Source organism: Amblyomma maculatum, chromosome 1, assembly GCF_055883805.1.
Source record: "Amblyomma maculatum isolate TAMU_Amacu chromosome 1, ASM5588380v1, whole genome shotgun sequence".
Classification (NCBI taxonomy): domain Eukaryota; kingdom Metazoa; phylum Arthropoda; class Arachnida; order Ixodida; family Ixodidae; genus Amblyomma; species Amblyomma maculatum.
The window spans coordinates 154,679,825-154,693,012 of NC_139344.1; positions in this window are offsets into that span (position 1 = coordinate 154,679,825).

Sequence of the window (13,188 nt, forward strand, 5' to 3'; positions counted from 1 at the left end):
AGTGAGTGGTACCTGAACCAATAAGTAGGACTCGGATGCTCTGCGAGAAATCGAGATGTGCTCTTCCTTGTCCCACAATATAAAGATTAGAAAACCCCCAGAAACGTATGGGACAATGCTAAAGGTAAACGGGACAAAATATCCATGGTAGACTAGACACGATTAGAGTGCTGGATCTTAGGATACAGTCAAATGGTAAAAACACCGAAACAATACAAAAACTAGAACCGAGTGTAGGTAAAACCCCTCAATAAACTAAAAGTGCTAAAAGTAGCGCCAACATGTGAAGTTTGCCGCCCGCCTCCTCTCCGGCGCTCTCCTTCGTCGTTCGACACTCTCATTGGCCGAGCGCTATCACGTGCTCGCGCTTTTTTGCTGGGCGCGAAGCTTCCTTCGTTCCAGCGGCGCGGGCGGAGCGCGCGCGGCACATATCGCCGTGTGTTTTGTTGCCACGCGGAATGCTGCTAAATTGTTCTCCTCCGCCGGCTAGTTAATTTTTTTTTTTTTTCAAGCATGTTGCGCACTTTGGCCGGCGGCTGATAGAAGCACGGAGGTGAAGGCGAGTGCAACCAACGCAGACATCGCGTACGAATGGTGTTACACACTGACAGTTGAAAGCGGAACCGTATCAGCGCAAAATATTAAAAAAAAAAAAACTGCTACCACGCTTCTCAAGTTTAACGGTAGCTTACAATTCAGTCAAACCTGCAAAGAAACCACACGGACTGTAGCTTCCGCCGCCTAGCTAAATTTTTTTCAAGCATGTTGCGCACTTCAACGGCTGATGGACTCAAGGAGGTGAAGGCGAGTTAAACCGACGCCGAAATCGTGTACGTATGGTGACACACCATGACAGCTGAAAACGGCACCGTCTCAGCACAAAATATTAAAAAAAAAATATAACTGCTACCACTCTTCCCAAGTTTACCGGTAGCTCACAAGTCAGTCAAAGGTGCAACCACACAGACTGCTGCCACACTTCTCAAGTTTACCGGCATCTCGCAATCCAGTCAATGCTGCAAAGAAACCATACACAGACTGTTGCTAAATTGTTCCTGTCCACCACCTAGTTACAAATTTTTTAAAGCATGCCTCTGAATTTGGCCAAGGGTAACGAACTGCGGACACACTGAGATGACGGCGAGTGGAACCAACGCCGAAATCGCGTACATGTAGTGTAAGACACTCACAGCTGAAACTATTTTGGCGGGAAATACCTGTCAACATTCGGTAATTATGTTTCAACTGTGAGAAATATTTTAACCTGTACACATTGCAACAAAATGCAAGCTGAAATGCTCTGGTACCGTTGTCAGATGGGAGGAGGTTTGGCTCTAGAAGGCGCCGCACTTCAAGGTCTCACATAACCTATCTGCCCGTCATCACTCATACATCATCCCCGGTACCTCCCCCTCCTCCCGGATGTCCGGGGGGGGGGGGGAGATTTTGATTCGGGATGACGGCCGTACCCTGGCAAGTGGGCAGTCGTGTGGTGACACGCACACAGCAGTCACCGAACACTATGCCAACTGTGTTTAAGGTCCCCGCTGTGACAGCAGGCCGAACACAGGGAGACCGGACCTTCTTTGGACCTCGGATGGATCCTGAAGGACAACTATTACCTTAAAGTGCTTCATATTAACACTGTTATGGTACGCCCAGAAACCTCGAAAATGATCGGTGGCCTGCTCCACGTGTGTCTATGAACTCTTGCTCGCTGAGGTGACGCTGCTCACGGCTTAGGTGAAACCAGACCTCCCTGCGGACTCGTGCGAGCACCTCATGAAGGCCCGGAACACTGCGCGAAAATGCAGCGGCGCACCTGGCAGACCAGACGTGGTACATATGCACTCAACGAGCAAAAGCACAAACTGTTTCACAGCATGCCTGGGTAACGGGTTGAGGTACCTGACAGTTTGATACGGCACTCGATCCTGGAACGCTAAACAAGGTAGCCACTCGTCGAAGGAGGGCTGCTGGGAGAAGACATGTAAAGATATGCACAAATTTGTCTTCACGACCACCACAGAACGGGCAAACTGGATGCAAGCTCGCTCGTGTGAACGCCTTGCTGCGGATGGGGAGTCGTCCGTGTGAAAAGCGATACATGAACGTTGCTCTGCTTGCATCCAAAAAATTTGCCAGTATCAGATTCCAGCTTGGACGCATATTGGACATGTCTGTTTGAATATACCTAGGGGGGAGCTTCGGCGTTAAAATATTGGCTAGATCCTTTAACGGTACTGCCAGAATATCTATGTCGGCCTGGAGGCCTTTGAGTCGCTCCAATCATTTAGCTGCTTGTGCATAAAAGGGCGAAGGAGAGCCAAAACGGGGAACACAGTGGGAAAACGTGCTTTGCGAAAAAAGACGAAGGCGGGTGCTCAGGAAGAACGAGGTCACGCTTCGAGTCAGGGACATGTCTGAATTCAGGGCTGTCTGGGTCCATCTGACGTGTAGCACTGCTGTTACTATGCCCAGGTCGGGGAGGCCGAGGCCTCTCTTGTCCCGAGGCTGTTCCAGCACAGGCCTCCCGATTTGATCTATCATTCCGTTCCACAGGAAACGGAAGAGGATTCTCTCAAGCTGCAGCTTGGTACGCGCCGGCAGAGGTGTTATGCAGGCAACATACGTCAGGAACGAGAACAGAATTGACCGAACGACAGTAGCCCGCGCCGTGAGAGGGCACGCCAACGTCCCATATTCTCTCTCTTCTCAAGCTTCTCTTTAGCAAGAGGCCAGTTGGTCTCTGATAACCCGTCGGAACGGAAGTGGAATCCTAGTATACGAACTTTTACCGGCGCACGGCCGTCTCGATCGGCGCGTGCGCCCGCCCCGCGCACTGATTGAGACGGCCGTGACCTGCGCCTGCTCCGGAGAGCGCGCGCTATTCGCCGCGAGATCGACCTAGAGGTAGAGCCACCGTCACTCCGGTAGTGTGGATCGGCGGCCGGCGGCGCTCGCAGAAACGCACGCTGCGTAGGTCTGCCATGGTCTGCTTCCGAGTTTACGGCGGGTTTGTTGGCGATGAAAACGTGTCTTCTGCAGTATTTATGCAATATTTCAGAAAAATATCGTTGGATTTCGCCAATGCCGCAGAAGAAGAGCGGATTTTGGGAAAACAAAGCACGCAACCACCAGACTTCTAGATTTACTTTGCACGTTTCTTGCGCTGTACCGCGCTCACGCGCCTAATGCTTGGGCCTGCCTAATGACAGCTTTGTTTTTCTTATCGACTTTTAAACAGTTTGCGCGTGTCTCATGTGAGTGAGACCGGCGAATTTAGTGTCAAGCCCACGCAGATACCTGCAGTACTTTAGATTGAATCGAGAAAGCCTGGTTCATTATATCGTACTTGACTCGAGGATTAAGCAGGTTAAATGTAGCACTGGCAGCGCACTGCATGGCGAGTTGCTTTACACTGAGTGCACATCAACTCCGGCCCAGACAACCACGCACAAGTATTCTCCCAAAATGAGATCACGCCGACACTATACAGGAAACCTCGCCGCACAGGAAAGCTGATTGTTCACGTGTACAGCGCTGAGTGGATTGAATTTGCCGAGAGGCTTTTTGCGGCCACTGTCATAGAATATGATAGTGTATTACTGCATGCGCCTCTAACTGTAAATGATTTCCTGAAACCGAGGAAAGTATAAGGATTTCTGATGTGTGGGATGTTAATATATAACGGTAAATTTGTAGTGTAAATATTTTGTTTTGCAATGCCAATAAATTTCACCGTGTGAGAGAACTTTTACACACTTGACAGAATTTACAATAACCGATTAATTTTCAGTAGCATTAAAGTTCAAACTACGAATTACTCGCTGCGAAGACATCGTTATAAACTGCCCATGGGCACTGTCATGTTCTGGGAAGCAATTTTACAGGCTGAAAATTTCTTTATCACTAATTATTTAGCAGTGACTAAATCTTATGCGAAGTAAAATATTAGGGTTCCTTCCAAAACAGATGCCGGATATAAAACTATTCCGAAAGAAATGGAGGTCATCTTATCATGCGACTATAAAGATGTATTTATTCCTGAACTAAACACATGATATTTAAGCCCGCATGAAGCTGTTTTACTCCCCTTGTCAGAAACGACGAGTTTACTCGGAAGACAGCACCTGGACGAAAAGGGATTATAATGATTATAATAGGCAACCAGCAAAGTATATTATACTGCTGTCACACGGGCACGGCTGAACTCCTTTTAACTCCCTTCAACCAAGGTAGTCTTTATCTCAATGGAGATACGCACCATGTCACACGGCAGTCCTTTAGGAAAGGAAGTTTAATACTGCTGTCACACGGGCACAGCTGAACTCCTTTTAACTCCCTTCAACCAAGGTAGTCTTTATCTCAATGGAGATACGTGCCGTGTCACACGGCAGTCCTTTAGGAAAGGAAGTTTAAGGAAGTTCCTAGCGTAAGGAGTTCTGATCATCTCCCTCGAGCAGGTAAAGGGAGTACTCTGGTTCCCTGTGAGCTTCAGTGCAGGTGTTAAATAAACGCATATGCATTAATTTTGAGTTTATAACTAATTTTAATACTGTAGCACAACGCAAAGCATGGAAAAATGTAAATGTGCAAATATCCAAGCATGCACGCAAGCACATGCAAGAATTTTGCAAGCACATTGTGGCCAGCAGAACAGACAAATACGATATGCTAGTAAAAGTAACAGCGCATTCCTTTCACGTGAATAAAGATACATTTATATTTTAAAGTCAATTCAAACTGTTGAAAAGAAAGCAGCTAAAAATTATTTCACGTGTTTTTAACTTGATTATTTTATATGCATACACAAAACGAACAGCGCCTAATGGGACCCCGACGGCGTCTCGGAGAAGCTGGTTCTTAGCCGTGTGACACGGCTACAACTCCTTCAGGGCTGAACTCCCTCCGTGGTCCTTTATGGAAAAGAAGTTCGAGAGAGTTGGGACTTGCCCGTGTGACAGAAGTATAAGGAAGTTCCTAGCGTAAGGAGTTCCAATCATCTCCCTTGAGCAGGTAAAGGGAGTACTCTGGTTCCCCGTGAGCTTTATGCAAGTTTTAAAAGAAGTACTTATGCATTAATTTTGCGTTTTTAACGAATTTTAATACTGCAGCATAACGCAAAGCATGGAAAAAAAGTAAATGTGCAAAAATCCAAGCATGCACGCAAGAATTTCACAAGCACATTGTGGCCAGCAGAACAGACAAACACGATATGCTAGTAAAAGTAACAGCGCATTCCTTTCACATGAATAAAGATACATTTATATTTTAAAGTCAATTCAAACTGTTGAAAAGAAAGCAGCTAAAAATTATTTCACATGTTTTTAACTTGATTATTTTATATGTATACACAAAACGAACAGCGCCTAATGGGACCCTGACGGCGTCTCGGAGAAGCTGGTTCTTAGCCGTGTGACACGGCGACAACTCCTTTAGGGTTGAACTCCCTCCGTGGTCCTTTATGGAAAAGAAGTTCGAAGGAGTTGGAACTTGCCCGTGTGACAGAAGTATTAATCTAGGTGTATTATGTAATATTTAGGGTAACAATTAGGTGCAGGGAATATGTTTCCCAAACATTCGAGCATTTCTCTAAAGCAAAATGTGCCACTAAAACTTTTACGGATGCACAGAAGCCTTCAACAACAACAAAAAAAGAAAATAAATGCATATTGGCCTGGGTTTAACGCATGAAAGCGGCATCGGCTATGACGGATGACTGCAGAGGCTGGTTTTGGTGTCGTTTTTTTTTTTTTTTTTTTCATTATTAACACCACATTTACCACGTGAGATTGTTTATTGTGCAGTCAAATCCCACAGCAGAGGAGCGCCTTTTGAAACGGTTGTGATTGAATCCCCCATTCTCGAAATCAGCAGTCGAGCGCCCTTACCATTGAGACACCACGACAGAGGTTAAAAAAAAAAAAAAGTACTCACACAACTATATCGCGCATACAGAAGGCATAGCAGGCATAGAGTGGCCTGTTCAAACTGCATTCTGCTATATGAAGCAGTCTGCGGTGGCATATGTTTTAGTAGCTGTGGTATTCCAAACAGAAACGGGAATATGCGATTTCTGAGCGTTTGCATTAACTTTTATTGACGGCAGCGACCTGTTTTGCTTTGACACGGCGGTAACGACAGTACCACTTCGTTTGAGACATTGCATGTCAAAGGATCTCAAGCCCCGAAGACCACTACAAGACCGAGATGGACGATGTCCTTATCCAAGCATGACATGCTCGATACGGACAAGTTTTTAATGAAGCGTAGGGTTATAGAGTGTTCATATTTATTTTGCAAGAGGCATATAAACCTCCTTCACTCCGGCTACGTCAAGAAAATGCGGTGGCGCTGTCGTCGCTTCAGTCGCCTTGCCTCCTGTGATTGTGCGATGGCTTGCTGCTGTGGGGAAATGCAGAATACCATGCCGACTAATCGCTTCACTATGACTTGTGCTGAAAGGCACACAAGAGGAAGTTTAGTAAGCTTGCAAAGGCTTCTTGCCGACAATGGTCGCCGTAAACAGTTGTGGGCCGCAGCGGTGAAGCGCCAAGGCTGAATACCGACGCCTGCTCATCGAATATGCGGCAAAGTTACGGCTAAGCTGGAGCTTATTCACCTTTACGCCAGAGCGGTCTACCGGATCAAAGGTCGCGAATCACTCGAGTTTGGCCTTTTTACGACGCGTGATGGGATCTTGGTGTGCGGGCGCGGGTGCGCTGGTAACATACATAGACGAGGCAGTCATATATATGTTGTATTGCGTAGGCCTGTTTCTTTGTTGGAGCATGCATAGATGTTTACCTATGTGAACTGTTCCTCAAGCCCGTTTTTTCACTTTGGTAATTGTATGTATGCGCAGTGAGCTGCTACTCGAAAGATCTGTATTGCACTCCTCGATCTGTGATATATATGCTGCATGGCTAACCTTCGCCACGTTCACGTCAAATTATTTTACCAGATGAAGACTCCCACTTCACGTTAACAGCTAGTGATTTGGATCGGAGCAGCATTTTTTTTTATTTATGCCGAGCGCTTTTATTTGTATTGTCGTGACGCTGGGGCTATGGCGACCCGGCCTTCACTTGGTAGCGTGCAGAGACTCCGGGTTGAAGAAGGACTGAATCTTCGAAGTTGGTAAAATATGTACAAGCAGGTTTACTGGCACTTTGAGAAAACGTATTTACAAGAATATTTACATGAAGAAGAAGGGTACATCAGCAAAATGACAAGCGTTAAGAGTTCATAGCGAGAAGCGACTGGATGAGCCGTTTACCCAGGGCCCAGAGCGACATTTCGTGCTCTGCAGCGTCCTTAAAAACCCCCTATGTCCAGCCCCTCTCTGAAGATGCTGACCAACCAAATCCAGGGCACGCCCCTCAGGTATCGGCATCCAATCGAACACTTCACTGCACTGATGGTCTGAAGCACTGACTGGTCCGGCATTCATTCGTTGGGCGTGATCACTTGTTGGCGGGAAAAGCTTGGGAACGGCGAGGAGAGGAGGTACATTTCTATTCTTCAGCAAAGAAACCACAGGCTGGTTCTGACAAGGGGTTTTACTTCTCAGAAACCCGAGTGCACGTGGCGCCGCATAGGGCTCCCAACATGGTCCCTTTTTGACAATTGCAAATCTTTCCTGCATTCCCGGGAAATCACTTAATGGCCGTATGAGTCATGCTCCTTTCTTGTCCTGCACGTCAGCGGACATGTCACTCTGTCGTCTCCTTTGGATAGGAGGCATTCATCACTGGAGGATAGCACTTCTCGACTGGAAGGGTGAACAAAAGAAAGAAAGCACTTCCTGCTATTTCCCGCAGGGGGACGTTTCTTTGTGTTTTTCCAGACGTTCTCTTGACAAGGTCAATTTGGCATTTGCAGGTTGTCCACAAAGCAAAACATGCTTACAAAACAGGATTCCTGGAAACAGGCTCACTTAGAGCCATTGGACCATCACCACATATTCACAAAACTTATCCATGCCCACAGGCGAACAATAGAGCGCGCAATTGCGGATGCTTGGTCGTAACAGCCTCCTCCCCCGCCAGATGAGTCTCGGAGGGCAGCAGTCCCAGCTGCTGCATGAAGAGACGACTTAATGGCCTGCACGTGAACGCTTGAAGCTCGCTGTTGCTTGTCGCGTTGTCTTGATTGTTGTAGGCCAAATTGCTCGAGCTGTCTGAAACTCAACCACATGTCGAAGCAAGCACTCGGCTCCCGTCTGAAGAGACCAGGTTAAAAGAAAACTGCCATTGTTGTTCGAGAAAAGCCCACTCTCAAGACGTTCGGGACCCACGTATTCCTAGAAAACCAAACGTGCTGCTTTACATAGTCACACATATACAAGCGCACGAAAAAAAAAACAACCTGATTATCAATTTGGATACATGGTGAGGAACATCTCGGACCGCTTAGAAAGAGCGGCTAAGCGCGTCCGCATTCCCATTTAACTTCCCCTTTTTGTATCTTATTTCAAAATTGTACTGCTGTAAAATCAAGCTCCACCTAAGAAGGCGACTGTTCTTCGATGTCGCAGTTTGCAGCCAAGCCAGGGGACAATGGTCCGTCTCTACGGTGAATTTGGCCCCTCCAAGATAGCACTGTAATTTTTGAATGGCCCATACAATGCAAGCGCATTCTTTCTCTGACGCGCAATAAGCCCTCTCTCTAGAACTCAGTTTTCTGCTCAAGTAGAGCACGGGGTGCTCATTACCGTCGTCATCTCTCTGGCAGAGAACAGCACCTAGCCCTCGATCACTGGCATCACACTGGACCGTGAATTCTCGGTCATAGTCTGGAGCTCGCAATACCGGACGGCTAATCAGCACAGCCTTCAGGTTTACGAAGGAGGCTTCCTTTTGTTCGTCCCAGACTACATTTGTCGGTTCTGTCTTGCGGAGAGCGTCGGTCAGAGGGCTAGCCAAAGCTGAATAGTTAGGGATGTAGTGATTGTAGTACCCAGTCAGACCCAGGAATGCTCGAATTTCCGTCTTCGTGCTCGGCCGCGGGTAGTCTGCTACCGCAGAAATCTTAATCTCGCTGGGTTTCCTGAAACCTTGACCTACATTGTGACCCAAGTAGTCCACGGTCGCCCTTGCCAGGCAACATTTCTCGGCCTTTACGGTTAGTCCAGCTTGACGCAAAAGGCTCAGTACAGCTCTTAGATGTACCATATGGTCCGCCCATGAGTCGGAAAAAACCGCAATGTCGTCTAAATAAGGCACCGCGAATGTTTCACACCCCTTTAAAACCCTATCCATGAGTCGGGAAAAACAAAATGGAGCATTTTTGAGCCCGAAACTCATCATTGTTGGCTGGTAGCTGCCCGTCGGAGTGACGAAAGCCGCGTATCTGCTGGCGCGTTCAGTGAGCGGTACTTGCCAGTATCCTCGAGTAAGGTCCAGCGTAGTCACATATGCCGCTCTACTGACCTGTTCTACTCTCTCCTCAATATTCGGAATAGGATACACTTGATCCCTGGTGAGAGAATTTAGCTTTCGGTAGTCTACCACAGGCCTAGGGTCTTTACCTGGAGCTTCTACTAAGATCATAGGCGAAGCATAATCGCTTTCCGAGGGTTTTATTACTCCTAATTCCAGCATGCGAGTTACTTCCCTATCCAGAATTTCTCTTTGCCTTGGAGAAAATCGGTAGCACCTTGATCGCACTGGCACGTCTGAAGTCCGCTCCATATCGTGCTCAGTCAAATCAGTCCTGCCTGGCCTGTCCACGAAGCAGGCCTCAAACTCAGTTATTATCTCGCCCAGATCGGACAGCTGGGATTTCTTTAGTTCTCCTCTCTGCTCCGTCTTTTTGAGAAACTCCTGAGCGTTGCTTCCTTTTTCGCTGAGGCAAATCAAGTTGTCCCCCATCTCCTCGGGAAGGTTTAACGTTAGATTTACCACGGCTTCCTTCTGCACATAAGGCTTCATAAGATTGCAATGATAAATGCGCACTGCTTTACGCCTATCGGGGATTTTCACTGCGTAGTTAGTGTCAGAAAGCTCTGCAACGACTTTAGCAGGTCCTTCCCACTGTACTTCGAGCTTATTCTTGGGATCATTGGCTTGCTCCATAGCTAAGTCCTCTCGGGTTCCACTTAAAAGTCTCGTGAGATTACTAGACACTGGCGGCAAGAGGTTACTTTCAAGAACGTCCTCATTCCGTGTCTTATCAAGCTCACTTTCATGTTGACTTATCTGAGATGCCTCGCTCTCAAAGTTTTCTGGCCCGCTATTTTCCGCATTTACCACTGTTTTAACTGCCGTTTCCTCCGCTGTTGATTTTTCTGAAATGAGCAGTGTAGCTAGTTCTCGCGCCTTTGAACGTGTTAAGGCCTGCACATCTCTGTCTCCGAAAATCAGAAGGCAAGCTTTGACCTTCTCGTAGTTGTCCGCGTCCTCCTTGTTTAGCCGCGCGACAACCTCCGCTGCCTCGCAGGGCAGAACCGTCAATAATCTCTGAGACCACGTGTCTCGCTGGAAGGACAGTTCTTCGCAAGTTCGCTCAAAGTTACCCAGATACAGACCGATATCCCCTGATATCACATATGGCTGCATGTACTTTGACATCTTGAAATCTGCCTCCTTGTTGAGAAGAGGTACCGCTAGCTGGGGACAATTGCCCGACCTCTTGCTCAACTCTACTTCTAATTTCCGGAGCTCAATTTCTAGCTCCCGCTTTTTTGCTTCTCTCTCAATTTCACGCTCCCGCCTCTTTTCCTCTTTTTCTCGCTCTTTCTGCTGTATGAGCTGCTCCTCCTTTTTTTGTTCGATGAGGTTCCATGCTTCACTGAGCTCCTCATCATCGGCTCCCAAATCAGTGATTGCCTTTATAATCAAAGGTTTTCGTGCCAAACCACTTGTATCAATTCCCAATTCCTCACACAATAGCAACAGGTCCGGTTTCTGCAGCTTTTGTAGGTCCATGATCGCTCCGAGTGTCGGCTACTTCCAAAACAACAGTGCAAACTACCAAACCTAAAGGCGTTTCCACACTCTCTTTACCAGTTCTAAAATTTAACCCTGTTCTAGAACCTGGTCCACATCAGAAGAAAAGCCAAGCACTCACCCACACATGCGATCGATGTTCCGAGCTGCCCTCTTGTTGGCCGATTGTTGCTCCTGCTTGTTGCTTGAGATGCCACCTCCGATCACAAGATGTGGCTTGTAGCTTCAGATCCACCTCCAATCACCAGATGTTGTGGCTTGTAGATTCAGATCCCAACGCTGGGCACCAGTCGTTGTGCTTGTAGATTCAGATCCCACCGCTGATCACCAGTTGTCGTGACGCTGGGGCTATGGCGACCCGGCCTTCACTTGGTAGCGTGCAGAGACTCCGGGTTGAAGAAGGACTGAATCTTCGAAGTTGGTAAAATATGTACAAGCAGGTTTACTGGCACTTTGAGAAAACGTATTTACAAGAATATTTACATGAAGAAGAAGGGTACATCAGCAAAATGACAAGCGTTAAGAGTTCATAGCGAGAAGCGACTGGATGAGCCGTTTACCCAGGGCCCAGAGCGACATTTCGTGCTCTGCAGCGTCCTTAAAAACCCCCTATGTCCAGCCCCTCTCTGAAGATGCTGACCAACCAAATCCAGGGCACGCCCCTCAGGTATCGGCATCCAATCGAACACTTCACTGCACTGATGGTCTGAAGCACTGACTGGTCCGGCATTCATTCGTTGGGCGTGATCACTTGTTGGCGGGAAAAGCTTGGGAACGGCGAGGAGAGGAGGTACATTTCTATTCTTCAGCAAAGAAACCACAGGCTGGTTCTGACAAGGGGTTTTACTTCTCAGAAACCCGAGTGCACGTGGCGCCGCATAGGGCTCCCAACATGGTCCCTTTTTGACAATTGCAAATCTTTCCTGCATTCCCGGGAAATCACTTAATGGCCGTATGAGTCATGCTCCTTTCTTGTCCTGCACGTCAGCGGACATGTCACTCTGTCGTCTCCTTTGGATAGGAGGCATTCATCACTGGAGGATAGCACTTCTCGACTGGAAGGGTGAACAAAAGAAAGAAAGCACTTCCTGCTATTTCCCGCAGGGGGACGTTTCTTTGTGTTTTTCCAGACGTTCTCTTGACAAGGTCAATTTGGCATTTGCAGGTTGTCCACAAAGCAAAACATGCTTACAAAACAGGATTCCTGGAAACAGGCTCACTTAGAGCCATTGGACCATCACCACATATTCACAAAACTTATCCATGCCCACAGGCGAACAATAGAGCGCGCAATTGCGGATGCTTGGTCGTAACAGTATTCACAGCGGCTGATTGTGAATGAGAGTTGTGGGGTTTATCCTACATTACCGCGGCCACAGTGGCGAGACCGAACTGGGCCACCCTAACTACGGAACCCCGGGCGAAGGTAAAAACGGCCCCTGAAAAGAGGTCCCCAGAAGATACAGCCACGAAACAAAGGCCCCTGGACTATATGGCCCCGGAAAAAACGTCCAGAAAGGTCCCCTCAGGAAGCGGCCCCTAGGAAAAAATGTCACCGAAGAAATTGACTGAAATCTGCCCGGAACTCACTTCGCGAAAAATTAAACGTCTTATGATGCCTTTCTTTTTTTTTTTAGAATAGATGTAACCATTGTTTGGGTACTGGGTCCTCTGGGTGCTTTACGCGTTTACAGAAACTGGAGAAGACTTAGCATGAAAGCATATCGAAAAAAAAAAAAAAGCCCCACCAATATAAAATATCCAGCGAGTATTATGCGGTGCATAGTTTCCAGTTTCCAAGCTGGGAAATATCGCTGTTTAATATAGGTCTAATCACCCGGCTAATATTACACATTCGAGAGACGTGCTTGTCCTCCACCGCACAAATTTCGGTGCCATAATGGTTTTCTTCTTCTTCTTTTTTTTTTTTTTTTTTTTTTTGCGAACGCACAGCATCAGTATCATGTTTTGCAAATTTCAAGCGGACAGGTAGAAAGAAGCACTGTAGCCTACATTACTGCGGCTAGACTCGAGGAAACTCAGTATAGGCCTTTAGTAAAAGAACTACAGGACGTGAAAAAAAAAAAAAAAAAAACGGCGGGGTTCAAAATATAAATACTGTTCAAGCTAAAACCATAAACACAGATGGCAGATAAAAACAGTAAAAGTTGATTAGAATGAGCGAAATTTATCGCTGATAAATCAAGCACCAGGCAAGGCGAAAGCTCGACTT